Source organism: Ranitomeya variabilis, chromosome 4 (genome assembly GCF_051348905.1).
Source record: "Ranitomeya variabilis isolate aRanVar5 chromosome 4, aRanVar5.hap1, whole genome shotgun sequence".
NCBI classification, from domain to species: Eukaryota; Metazoa; Chordata; class Amphibia; order Anura; family Dendrobatidae; genus Ranitomeya; species Ranitomeya variabilis.
The window spans coordinates 446,187,989-446,202,528 of record NC_135235.1 but is presented as its reverse complement, the minus strand read 5'-3'; the positions used below and the strand labels follow the sequence as shown (position 1 = coordinate 446,202,528).

Here is a 14,540-nt window from a genome sequence, read left to right as displayed (position 1 = left end):
ATGATATATGACCTAAGGGCTCATGCACATTGGTAGATTACATATCCATGTTGCACATATGTATCTACAGCTATTTACCCATTTTTGTAGTTCAGATATTGCTGATTAAGACAATACCTCAGCCCAATGTAAAAAAAAAACAAAGACCCCAACCAAATCTAAAGCAAAAAAAAACCTTAGGCGACAGGGGGTTGGAAAAAGGTGGAAAGTGCCATTTTCAATAAAAATTACAATTAATCTGGATACTACTTTAGAAAATTAAAAATGATTAATATTTATTATATTCAGTTTGGTGACATATATCTGTAATATTAATATTAGAGTTGGGAGGATTCAGCCATTGCTACAAAAAGAGTGTATGCAAAGGGTTAACCCAAGAAGACATTTTTTTTTCTTACAATTGTGCAATATGTGCAGCCAAACTGCTAACGGCGCCATCTACTGGCAGACAGATGGCTTACGCCTGGTTTATGGCTTTGAGGTCTTTCCCATTTCTCCGCATTCACGAACAGGTCCCAGCACTGAGTTATATTTCTGCAGCAGAGATGTTTAATCCTCGTTAGCTGAGAGCAGCAGATCTCTGCAGCCATTAAAGCAGCCATATGTACAGTTCCTATCAACTGATAAAGAGTGAGACATCTTTTCCACCTCCTTTAGCATAGGGCTGGGCTTAACTCCAAGACAGATACCTAAGAAAAAAAGATCTAATCAGCAGAAAGCAGATGCAAGTTCCCCTGGGTATTTTACTATTAAGATTACAACAATAGGTCTGACAGCGGCTATTGGGGCTGCTCATAAAACACAGCGCTGCGAAAAGTACAGCTAAGAAGCAAAAATCAACAAAAAACTTTTGTGATGGCCACACACTTACCAATGTTCTTTCCTACTCCAAATTTCATAAGAATGATCACTAAGACAGACTGAACTGACTGATTAGGAAGTATGAAAAAGAAAATAAAAACAAAAGTTTGGGCACGTGCAAGTGGCAAATGATCGGCCGTACACATCTGGTTTCAGCCAACAGACCACTGTTTCGGCAGATGAATAATTGAATTAAAATATTGGGAAAAATAGTCAATATTAGACATTTTGGAAGACTTTTATTAAATGTGCCAATATTAGGCCCCCCCATTGTCATATCAATGAGTATGCAAAAGAAATAGTAAATTAAACAAGATAAATCACCATGACTTTTAGGGTATGTGCACACGTTGCGGATTTTGCTGCGGATCTGCAGCGTTTCTGCAGCTGCGGGTCCGCAGCAGTTTCCCATGAGTTTACAGTTCAATGTAAACCTATGGGAAACCGAAAACGCTGTGCACATGCTGCGGAAAAAAACGCGCAAGAACGCAGCGGTTTACAATCCGCAGCATGTCACTTCTTTGTGCGGAATCGCGGCGATTCTGCACACATAGGAATGCATTGATCCGCTTACTTCCTGCATGGGGCTATGCCCACCATGAGGGAAGTAAGCGGATCATGTGCGGATGGTACCCGGGGTACCCTGGGAACCATATTTGTGTAAAAAAAAAGAATTAAAATAAAAAATGATATACTCACCTTCTGATGGCCCCTGAAGTCCTCCCGCCTCTCTGCATGCTGCCGTCCAGTCGCAGAGTTGCTATGCGAGCAGGACCTGCGATGACGTCATGGTCACATGACCGTGACATCACGAAGGTCCTTCTCGCATAGCATCTCTGGAACCGGACCCCCGCGTACAGCACCGAGGAGATCGAGACGTCGGAGGGTGAGTATAATCATTTTTTAATTATTTTTAACATTAGATCTTTTTACTATTGATGCTGCATATGCAGCATCAATAGTAAAACAAGTGCAGGAGTTAACCCGCAGCGGAAACTGCAAGACAAACCACGATAAATCTGCAGGGATAACCGCAGCGGTTTTGCCCTGCAGATTTGTCAAATCCGCTGCGGGAGAACCCGCAAAGGACCCTTCCTACGTGTGCACATAGCCTTATTAAGAAAATTTCTATGAAAAATAAAAATATTTCTAAGGAGGTGTTCCCACGATGAAGAAAAACGCTGCTCATTTTTGCTGGGTCTTACAGTTTTGGCAAAGTGGATGGCATTTGTCGAAATCTTATGCCCGCTGTGCTTTCATTTTAAACTGCGCAAACCGACCTGCGGTTCGTGTTTCAAATTCGCCCGTATAGTCTCCAACTCATACCTGTTACCCATCCATCTGGATGACATGTCCGGCAAGTTTGCAGCCAGACACTACCCCACTAGTCTACTGTACAGAGAAAAGATGTTGGCCCTGAGTCTACCCCCAGGCTCCACTTTGTCAGCTAAACCAGAACGGGTTCCCTTTATCCACACTCACCACCCAGTCATGCCTAGGATTTACAAGATCATCCGTAAACATTGGCCTCTATTACAACACGCATACCCACAGATTGAGGCATTTAGGATACCACCACTTATGTGCAAACGCAGGCCCAATAACATCAGGGATCGAATAGTTAAGGCCGACCTGGGCAGCTCTTCCAGGATACCCCGTCAATCCTTTCTGGGCACTGAAAGGCGCGGCACATTCCCCTGTCTTAGCTGCGCCTGTTGCTCCAATGTGATCAAGTCCAACACCATCACCCACCCACATTCCGGTAAACAATTCCATATCAAGGGATTCTTTACGTGTGAGTCCAACAATGTAGTTTATGCCATCAAATGCCCATGTGGGTTACTCTACTTGGGTGAAACCACACAGCACATCCGTGATCGAATCACCAGCCATAAATCCACTATTAGGTGTAAGAAAATCTGGCTTCCCCTCCCCTACCATTTTATAGCTGCCAATCACTCAGTGTCCCAGCTACGTTTTCAGGTCCTTGAGCAGGTTGAGCGCCCTAGGAGGGGTGGAGATCATATTAAACTACTACGACAGCGTGAATCTTACTGGATTTACACCTTACAAACACTTACGCCCAAAGGTCTGAATAGGGAACTTGATCTGGTTTGATTATTTAGCAATATGGGGCCACGTGTCCCCCTGCCAGTCTTATTTCACTGTACTTGTTTTATAGTACGTGTTGTACATTGTCTACATCGTATATTCAAATGCGTATTTAATTTAATCTGTCTATATGTATGTGGAGCATACTGACCTTCTTTACTTCCAGTTCACTAACCTATCCCCCTACTTGCAGGTAGCTTGAATACCATAAGTCTTTTCGTCCAACTGGGGTAAGTACCCAGGTTCACCATATTTGTTCATTTTTTCCTTTTTTTATTATTTTTATTTTCCATTTTTACTTTTTTTATATATTTTTTTATATATTTTTATTCTTTTATTTTTAAATTTTTATTTTCTTTTTTCCTTTTATTTCATTTTTATTTTTACATTTATTTTCATTATTTTCTCCATTATTTTTTATTTGTTTATTTTTTATTTTTATTTTTTCTATTTCCATCCATCCCTTCCATGTGTATTCCATTTATTAGTACCCAGATTGTTTACCTCTTGTCCCATCTTGCTTATTTGCGTTTTATTCCAGTTTTTTTCATTTTTTTCCATTTCTTTCATTTCCCTTCTTTCTTTTTTTTTTACATGCCCCATCATCATTTACTTTTTTCATCATTTTTTTCATCATTCTTCTCAGTCATTTCTCCGTATTTTTATTTCTTCTCATTTATTATCTTTATTCTTCATTTTTTACTTTTTCACTCAGTTTGTCTTTTTATTCTTTTTATTTTCCATTCTTCCCTTTATTCATCTTTTCCATTATTTGCTTAGTTTATATCTTCAGTTTCATCCCGTTTTTCCTTTTATTTTGCATCCCACTACTTCTCCATCTACATCAGTGCCCCTTACTCTAGCTTTAGTTCCTCCATTACTGCCTCCCATCTTTCCTTTCCCTCTCATAACACATTCTCGCCCGCTCACACACTTCCACTTCACTCTATCGCTGCAATTTTTTCACCGCCGATCTCATCCTCTTTCTCCTCCTCCCCACTTCTCTATTGATCTTACGGGCGCCGTGCGTCCTTGCGCAATCGCCGTAACTCTGCGATTCACACTGTTATTCTACACATGGCGCTGGCGCCGCTTCTCCATCGTGCACGCGCCACCACATACATACCACACAGGCGTCGCTCCTCCATCGCGCATGCGCCGTTACAGCGCCGTATTCCACACTGACTCCCGGCGTCCTCCTCTATGCGCTTGCGCCCCACCTCACTTCCGGTTCCACGGCTATTTTAACCCACGGTCCACCAATGATGGCTCACACCGCCAATCCTCCTGCCTCTGGACCCACAGGTACTGTAAGCCAGGCTTTCCGGGCACCGCCACTCGCATACTCTTCAGCGCTCCTTGTGCCGCCATTCCCATACCTTTTTATACCCTGACTTGGTGCCTTTCTGTCCTTAGTACTTGTAGGGATCGCCTTCCCTGTCCGTGCCATTCCGGATCCCCACATTTTCTTCTCCAGTGGTAGGTGTGCTATATATTCTTGGCTTTTCTAGGGTTACTTAGCCTTTTTAGCTCTTATGTATTGCTTCTTCACAATCCTCTCTTTACTTGTCCCAGGAGCCGCTGTGTCCGTGCTCAACATTGTTCTCCTCCTCTCCTATTGTCTTCTGCTTAAAAGGTCAGTTATGTTTTACACCTCGCATATATGTATTGCATGCACTATACCTGGATTGCCATGTTACATGTATTGTTCGACAGCGATGTCTACCTCCTCCTCCTTTGCCCGCCTGCAGCGTTTCATTTATTGCATAATCGCATTTGGGCATTACTTGTATATATTGTATATATTGTCTTTCGGTTTGTTAATATGGGTACTCCCTATACCTTTGTATGCCCCCTACTCTGGATACCCCTCTTTTTTGGCGTTTTTCACACCACCCTGTTTTTTTTTATTGCATTTTGTCTGTACTGTTTGCTCTCTGTATATGAGTTCTAATATACTGATATTCTATGTCTTTACAGTGAGGTTTGATAAAGGCCCAACAAAGGGTCGAAACGTTACCTCAACACTTGATTTAATTACTGTGGTGTTCCCTATTAAAAATTTCACGTTTATGACGCAAATCCATATCCTGAGTGCGGTTGTTTCTTTCGATTTCAAATTCGCAACATGTCAGCAGGTACGCTGAGTTTTCTGTGCAGAATTTCCCCATAGACTTGAATTAGAAGTGGAAAACTGCAAGTAAAAAACTCACGTGTTTTTAATACGTTTCCATGATGGAAAAACAAAAATGCATGCAATCCTCACCTAAGCATACCAATAATCCAAATACTAGGAAGTATCAAATACAAAGGAGCTTTATTCAAAGCATCACACACCAAAATGAGACAAAAACCGCAGCTTCAAAAAAGCAATAAAAAGCACACAAAAACGCAAGTAGCCTAATTCAAATAATAATTGCAGAAATGGTGCAGAAAATATGCAACATTAAAACTCACCAAATACCCATTGTGCGTAGATAACCTTACCACTGTAATTAAATGGCGCAACTTTAATGGGACTGACCAGAATTCTGTCATAATACATCATTTCTGATGAATGTAAAAACAGAAACTGATGTGTGAATGTAGAGCAGGGGCGTACAACTTTTTTTAGTCCAAGTGCCACATTGTCATATTGAACCAATCTGGGGGCCACACTAAAAATTTAAGGGGTATTACTTTCTGTGACACTCATGGCATGTCAAAAGTATATACCATCTGATACATATTTTACTTACTGGGCTCTTACATCCACCAATCGGGAGTGGGTGAAAAATAAAATACAGAAGTGGTGATGTGTTTCTATTATATGTGATTTATAGAAAATCTCATGCCCACTGTGTTTTTTATCCACACAGTGTAAACTGTGCATATTTGAAATCACGTTGATTTCTCTTTCAAGTATGCTGAATTTTTATGTGATGATTTTCTCCTTAGGGTATGTTTCCACGTTCAGGAAACGCTGCGTGTTTGACGCTGCGCAGAGCCGCAGCGTCAAACACGCAGCGTCCAGATGTTACCGCATAGTGGAGGGGATTTTATCAAATCCAGTCTGCACTATCCGTGGTAACACGCATCCGGCGGCCCTGCGATTCTGGACAGGAGGGGCGTCTTTTAAGATTGCAGCATGTCCGTTTACCTTGCGGCGGTGACGCTGCGCCACCGCAAGGTATATCACAGGGCCCTATGTGTGGGGTGCGATGATGCCGGATGTGTGCAATGAACACATCCGGCATCATCGCGTCACAGAAGGGGGCGGGGCTTAGGGCAGAGAGGTTTTGCCGCTCCATCCAAACCGCCGGCCATCCTGAAGGTGGACACGTACCCTTAGGCTGCTGTCACACATTCAGTATTTGGTCAGTATTTTACCTTAGCATTTGTAAGCCAATACCAGGAATGGGTGATAAATACAGAAGTAGATTGTAAGCTTGCGAGCAGGGCCCTCATTCCTCTTGGTATCTGTTTTGATCTATTTGTTTATTGTTATGCTGTAATGTCTATTGTATGTACAAGTCCCCTCTAAAATGTAACCTAATGTATAGAAATAAAATTATTATTATTATTATTATTATTATTATTGTTATTAAGTGGCGACGTGTTTCTATTATACTTTTCCTCTGATTGTTCCACTGCTTGTTTTGGCTTACAAATACTGAGGTAAAATACCGACCAAATACTGATCGTGTGACCATGGCCTTAGGCTGGGAACAGACTAGTGTATGGCATTGGATGCAATATGCTAATGACCCTCAGCTCCAGCTCTGCTGCGAGCGTCGTGCTGTCATGCTGCAGCCGTGTTATATGGTAGGGTGACTCCGGCCTACTTGCATTAGATTTGGAAGATCTGCAGGTAAAAATCAAATGTAATTATCACATAACTGTACCAATAAAGTTTTGTCAAAGCAAAAATACTAGGAAGAATTGAAAACAAGGCAGCTTTATTTAAAGCATGACACACCAAAAAGAGAAAAAACCTCAGTGTCACAAACACATTGAAAATATACAAGTAATCTAACACAGTCATGGCAGAAAGTGTTGGCAACCATGAAATTGTTCCAGAAAATGAAGCATTTCTCCCAGAAAATTATTACAATTACACATGTTTTGTTATACACGCTTATTTCCTTTGGAACAACACAAAAACAGAGATAAAAGGGGATAAATTGGACATAGTTTCACACAAACCCCCCAAAATGGCTCAGAGTCAGTAAGAAAGAAGTGTTGTGCCGTACCCCACATGTTGCAATATGATGAACTTGAACTGTCCAGTAAACTTCTGTACTTTAGTACTTGCCAGTCCCTGTGTGAGCAGATTGCGGGATGCAGTAACGGATAAGAGGCAGAACAAGGGTTAAAGTTAACTTTTCTGATACAGGGGTATACTCCACTCACGGAGGTGGAAAGTAGAGGTAGAGGTATGGCAGTTGATGGGAGCACAATAGGTGTGCTGAGGGAGGTAATGAGGGCAAAAATATAACAACTGTTCATCAAGGGTAAACTTATCAGTCTGATGGCTTCCTGACTGCAGAGTCTTAGGTTCTAACGGTGCGGTGGTCAGCACGTGATGAATCCGGTGTCGTCCTGCAGGCATTGATGATCCGATTCCTGGCGATGGGTCCTTGACATCTTGCACAGGCTCCTGGGTCCAGGATGTGGGTTGAGGGTGAAGAGCGGTCTCCGACACTGCCAGGGCTTAACGAAGCTCAGCAGAAATAGGCGGGTGAGAAAGGGAACAGTTCGGGGAACTGTTCGGCGAATATCGGGAATTTTGGCTAACATAGGCAAACCAAACTTTAAAAAATTTGCTCATCTCTAGTTTCTACCAAAATCTGATCACAGGTCTCTTCTGCACGTTCCCAAAGTTGGTGCTGGTTGACTAACTTGGTTATGTATACAGTTTTTTCTTCTAACCACATGTGTTCGATTGGGTTGATATCTGGGGACTGTGGGGACCAATCCAGCAGTTTTACTTCATTGTCATTGAACCATTTCTTTGCCAATCTCGACGTTTTCATGGACTTATGTCCGGCTGGAACACTATGCCATCCTTTTCATACCAATAATACTCAAGTGTACAAAGTAATTCGTCTTGTATGATGCTCACATATACAGCTCTGGCAAAAATTAAGAGACCACCACATCAAATCCCTGCCATAGGCAGCCCAATCTCTTGACCTGAACCCCATTGAAAACCTCTGGAATGTAATCAAGAGGATGCCATCAAACAAAGAAGAACTGCTTACATTTTTGCGCCAGAAGCAGTGTGAAAGACTGGTGGAAAGTATGCCAAGACGTATGAAAGCTGTGATTAAAAATCATGGTTATTCCACAAAATATTGATTTCTGAACTCTTCCTGAGTTAAAACATTAGTGTTGTTGTTTCTAAATGATTATGAGCTTGTTTTTTTGCATTATTTGAGGTCTGAAAGCCCTGTTTTTATTTTTTATTTTGAACATTTTTCTTTGTCAGAAAAAAAATACAAAAATTACTATTTGGAAATTCGGAGACATGTTGTCAGAAGTTGTATAGAATAAAAGAACAATTTACATTTTACTCAAAATATACCTATAAAGAGAAAAATCAGACAAACTGAACATTTTGCAGTGGTCTCTTAATTTTTGGGAGAGCTGTAGCTCAGCATTGAGACCACCATTGATTTTGGTCAAGTATCCAACGCCTATGGCTGTATGTAAAAGACCCCATATCCTCAGACTTGCTCCACCAAACTTGACAGTTCCTTTAATTTCTTGATCCATTAGCCCCCTTTTCCCTTGTTTCTTTCAGACCCATTTGCACCTATTAGAACCTACTCTATTGACTTTTATCTCATCGCTCCAAATCACCCGTTTCTAATCTTCTAGTGTCCACTTTTCATACTTTTTTGCAAACTGGAGCCTACGCTTCTTATAACTATACAGAAGTCGAGGTTTCTTCACGTTTTTTCGATTCACCATTTGAGACTTGTAATATGTATCGCAAGGTGCTTGCATGGACGTCTGTGATCTCACTATCTTGAAGCATAAGAGCCACCTTCACTCCCGTAATTGTGGAGCCAAAACTGATAGACCTTGTGATGAGCTGACTTGTGTACTCTGATATTTTGCCTTGAAGTCCATATCTTGGCTTTTGAATGGATGGACGGACGTCATTTCATATTATTCCAACTGTCATGGCACTGACATGATGCAGTTTGGCACTTTTCTTGGCCGAGAGACCCCTATTAATGAGGTAGATAACGCTGTTTTTAACTTTTCTTGAGAGATCTTTCATCATGGCTGCTCCTCGATTTAAACCAATGACATTTCGCTTGGGAATCAAACTAATAACACACTGAGCTAATAGGGAATGTGAGCACAAGTTGTATTTTGTAGTATACAGGAAGAAAAAGATTTTTTCATCACCAGGAGTGAGACAGTAACAATGCAGTGACATGGCATCAATCTGCATAACTAATCATATGCTAAACAGTTGCAAGCCAAACTTATGTATGAGATAGCCAAGATGATTGTCTATAAAATGATAGTAGTCCCACATTCTAAGCAGTGGATGGTGCGATATGGAGCCCGAAAGTCTAAGGTTTGAAACATTGTTACCCTTTTGCCTGTCAGTGTATAATGCAATGGAGAATCACTACTCTGTCCTGCAGCTACTTGTTGTTTAGCATGGTAATTGGTGAAGACTCGCACTCTTAAGGCCCCGTCTCACATAGCGATTTACCAACGATCACGACCAGCGATACGACCTGGCCGTGATCGTTGGTAAGTCGCTGTGTGGTCGCTGGGGAGCTGTCACACAGACCGCTCTCTCCAGCGACCAACGATCAGGGGAACGACTTCGGCATCGTTGAAACTGTCTTCAACGATGCCGAAGTCCCCCTGCAGCACCCGGGTAACCAGGGTAAACATCGGGTTACTAAGCGCAGGGCCGCGCTTAGTAACCCGATGTTTACCCTGGTTACCAGCGTAAATGTAAAAAATAACAAACAGTACATACTCGCCTTCTGATGTCCGTCAGGTCCCTTGCCGTCTGCTTCCTGCTCTGAGTGCCGTACAGTGAGAGCAGAGCGCAGCGGTGACGTCACTGCTGTGCTCTGCTCTCACTGTACGGCCGGCAGTCAGAGCAGGAAGCAGACAGCAAGGGACCTGACGGACATCAGAAGGCGAGTATGTACTGTTTGTTATTTTTTACATTTACGCTGGTAACCAGGGTAAACATCGGGTTACTAAGCGTGGCCCTGCGCTTAGTAACCCGATGTTTACCCTGGTTACCAGTGAAGACATCGCTGGATCGGTGTCACACACACCGATTCAGCGATGTCAGCGGGACCTCAACGACCAAAAAAAGGTCCAGGCCATTCCGACACGACCAGCGATCTCACAGCAGGGGCCTGATCGCTGGTACGTATCACACATAGCGAGATCGCTACTGAGGTCGCTGTTGCGTCACAAAACTTGTGACTCAGCAGCGATCTCGCTAGCGATCTCGCTATGTGAGACGGGGCCTTTATGGACGATTCACTGACCATCTCTCGGCTGTTCTCTGTTCGAACACAATGTTAGCATAAGCCTGTTTGCTTAATACTGATCCAAAAGCTTCATTAATTATTGAGCAGGCATTAGGACCTGCGCTCTGCACTGAGTAATCCAAAATAAGGAAGAAGAGACTTTTACACATTGTCATTCATCAAAGGAGTTTTCTAAATAACCACAAACTATATTTCTGTATAACTTTCTCCTTTCAATGTCTCTCCTTGCTGTTAGTGAATAGGAAAGTTCTTGGTCAAGGGGGAGTGGCTCACATGTAATAGTGCAGAGGAGCCTAAAGACACCCGCCCAGGCAATTCTACTTGGGGAAAGACTATAAAAAATATCACTAAACAAAAAGGTCCAATATCTCTGGAATAGTGAAGACAAAATAAGAGCAAAAACTGGCCACTTTTGACCTGGTAACAAGTCCTGTTTAAACAGCCTGGACTCTGGGCAGATATTATCTGTGCTAATACATTGTAGCAAGCCATCAGAATATATTTTTGTAAGTGGCTAGACCCGGTCCGTGACCCTGCTAAGGGGCGTCCAATGAAAGATGGTGATGCGTGGTGCAAGTCGCGATGAATAACGAGGACACAGGGTGCCAGTCTATTTACCTCTTTACTGAAGGCTTCAGGATCCTCAATCCAGAGTACTGCTAACAGGGCTGGCTGAGACCGGCCGGTCCGAAGGCACACCCAGAGTTCCCTTTGCAGGTGGAAATCAGTGCCTACCTTCTAGCGCCTGTGTGTTGTAGTTCTTCCCTGCTGAGCACCACGGGATAGTCCTCACAACTGTTTTGTCTGTTTCTGATGTTCTCTCTCTCCGTCCCCCAGATGATATGGCTAGGACGCACCCGTATGACGGGGTAGGCCTGGAGTTATTCTGGGACCCTAGAGACGCCCCTCTCCCACAATTGCCTCCTTTGTCTTCGTTAGGTGATTTAGGTGAGACAGCCAACCTATAGTTAACTCTCCTGCCGCTGTTTGAAGTAATACGTAGAGTCCCTTACTTCCTCGGTGCTCCGGCCACCGGCTACGCGCCTCAGAAGGATGTTGCCACGGTCTTAAGGGCACGACTCCTTCTGGTTCTATCTCCTCTGCTCTGTGATCTCGCTTCTCACTTCCCCGCAATATACTCCGCTTTCGTGTCCTCTCTTAGGAGTCTGCCGCTGTAACACTCAAGCACGGCTCCGTAACGTTCTGTCTGTCTTAGGCCGCTGTCAGGATCCCACCCCTGACAGGTCCTCTCTCCAGCTCTCCCTAGCTGCTTTCTCCATAACTTCCTGTCCAACCCCCAGTTTTACCAAAGTGTGAGGAGTGGCCTAATAGATAGAACCACCCCCCCTGGTGGCCGGAGTGTGGAGTGTAGTGTGTGTCTGTGATACCTGGTCAGGTGAACTCTTTTAGTGCAATCAGATGTAACATCACTCCCCTTAGTGGCAGAGCGACATTACTGCAATGACCAGGACTCTGGGGCGCTGCATAAGACTTTAACGAAAAGTGATCATCTGACAGCTTTATATCTGAACTTCAGGGCCAAATTATTGGGGAGGTTATGCTAAATCTCCTGTATTGAGCACATAGAGATCTTGTACTGCCCCTGTTCCCAGAGGATTGCCTTGTCTAGATGACTGTGACCACCTAATAGGTTTGTAGCCTTTGGATAGAAGCATGCATCTTCTCATTCTCTAACACCAGGAAATTATGAAAATAGTAAGTAAATAATACACAAAGTATAATTTTAAAAAATAGTGTAACTTTAATAAGTAATAAATAATTAGTTATTGCGTGTAGCCAGAGGAATATTGTCTGCAATCAGCACCCAGTACGAATCTACCTGTATATGACCCCTTAGTTCAGTTCTTCTATGATTGGTATCACATAAAGTTCGGTAAAATAGTGTTCCCAGAAGTTGTACCGGTGACATGTACCTTGCCAGCACATGGAGCTGGTGTGTGCCTTATAAGTTTGAACTGTGGACCCAGTAATGTTTTTACTGCATGGTTCACAGATTTATCCATAGACTTATTACTGACCTGTAGTTTGAACTTTTGGGATGTTTTGAATAATTTATGCAGGGCTTTTTTAAAGCCAAATGTAGAAACTGATTTGAAAGGAATAGGAAATAAAGAATAACAAACTTCTACTTTTTCCTTGATCCACATCTGGCTTCCACCATTGCTCCTGGTGTCTGGCATTGGCTGCGGCACTGACATCACGTCAACAGCACAGCAGCCAATCAATGAGCTGAGTGGCTCTGATGGGGGCAATCCATCTACACTGGCAGAACCACTGAGCTCACTGATAGGGTGCCACACTGTCGATGAAGTCAGCGCCACAGCAAATGACAGTTCTCGCGAGTAGTGGTAGAGACTCAACGGTGGATCCATGATCGATGAGTACAGCATGGTTTGTTATTTTTTGACAAACTGCAGCTACAGCCAAGCATTACCTGATACAAAAGAAGCTCTTTAATGCACACTGAAGGGGGTATCCTGGACTTTACCTAAAACAAAAAATGTGCCTAAGCTCCCACAGGCATGTAATTGCAGCTTACTTGTCTGTTGTGTCAAGCGCCGTTGTCCCCGGCACATAGCGGTCACATTTTGCTCCTGCCGGGGATTCAGAAGCCTATGCTGACACAACGGGGTGGACTTCCTAGGTGATTCTGACTGCCAGCCGGCTCCCCCTGTTAGGCAACAGCGATCCAGTTATCAGTCAGAATGACCTCGGAAGTCCTGTCCCGTGTCGACAGAGCAGACCGGAAAAGAAGCCTCCGTTCAGTAGACATGACGTCAGCAGAGGCTTCTGAATCCCCGACAGTCATTTTTGGAAGGAATGACCATCTTGTGTTCATGGGGGTTCCTAAATCTATCTCCCGAAAGATCTGTCTGGTTAAATTCCAACGGCCTATACTTCTGTTCGGCGTGCAGATAAGTCAGTGCCTAATGATTCTTGCAGCAGCTTTTTCATGGAGGACACAAGGAGCGCTTAGCTGAGCTGAGTGTTCCTGAATGGAGGAATTGGGAGACCTAACTGTAAGCTAAACAATAGTTCGTCTGACAACTGTCTAAAGTGTGTGGTCAGATTTTAGAAAGTTTTACATTGCACCAGATGTATCATAGTGGAGACTGTCTAGTCTAAGTTTACAGCATCTACTCGTTGACTTACTTTGATTCATAAAATTGCTCACACATCTTTATACATTTTTAATGCACTGTGTTAAATATTAGGCCATGTCCCTTTTCCATAAATCTACTTCCCACCCGCTCACCTTCTTTCTGCAATATAATACCCCTTGTTGGACAACTCGGAGGAGGAGGTATCTATACCACATAATACAGTAAATATGCAGAAGAACTTCAGTCTTCAAGCACACTCCCTTGGATCCCTATGTATAACAGCTCTTTGGTGAGCTGACAATTTCCCTACTTTTAACTTCATGTAATACATATGGTGCAAGTGACATAAGACAATTTTTTTGGCACAAATTACAACAAAAATTCAGCGTATTTAGCTTGACAAATATGCCCCACTGTGTGTGAAAGGGAAGTTCCAATTTTGGAACTTTCAGAACTGTTAATGGTTATATTAGACCATTATTCTTTCCTTCTAATGACCCGGCATTATTAGGATACTTTAGCATTTCCCATCTTATTGGCCTCTCTACATTTTATTCAGTGATGACGAGTATAATGCATTTTAAACCTAACTTACTTAATGGGTACAGAAATGGTGCAGAAAATCTACAACATCAAAAACTCACCAAAAGCAAATTGTGGGAAGGTAGTCTCAGAGTTATTTGGTTCAAAACCTCTTAAACCCCTGAAGACTCTGGGGGAAACAGTATTACATGCTGGCTGTTCAAATGAATTGTTGGGATAGGCCGGGACATCAGAGCAAGAGAGGCTGTCCATTCTGTCTCATAGAGGGGGAACCAGAGCAGATGAACCCCTCTACAACGTCTTAATTGGGAATATGGACAGGGCTAATCCTAGACCAGTCTCTTTGTAGAAACATCAGATGAACGTTAATAGC

General features: G+C 43.0%; 1 long non-coding RNA gene across 1 annotated transcript; it reads left to right on the top strand.

Annotated features, from left to right (window-relative positions):
* Positions 1-3,166: 3,166 nt before the first annotated feature.
* On the top strand, positions 3,167-5,042 carry LOC143769003 (uncharacterized). The gene is made up of 4 exons (XR_013214158.1): positions 3,167-3,203; positions 4,390-4,452; positions 4,549-4,609; positions 4,954-5,042. It is a non-coding gene; the product is annotated as an uncharacterized LOC143769003 (long non-coding RNA).
* The last annotated feature ends 9,498 nt before the right edge of the window (positions 5,043-14,540 follow it).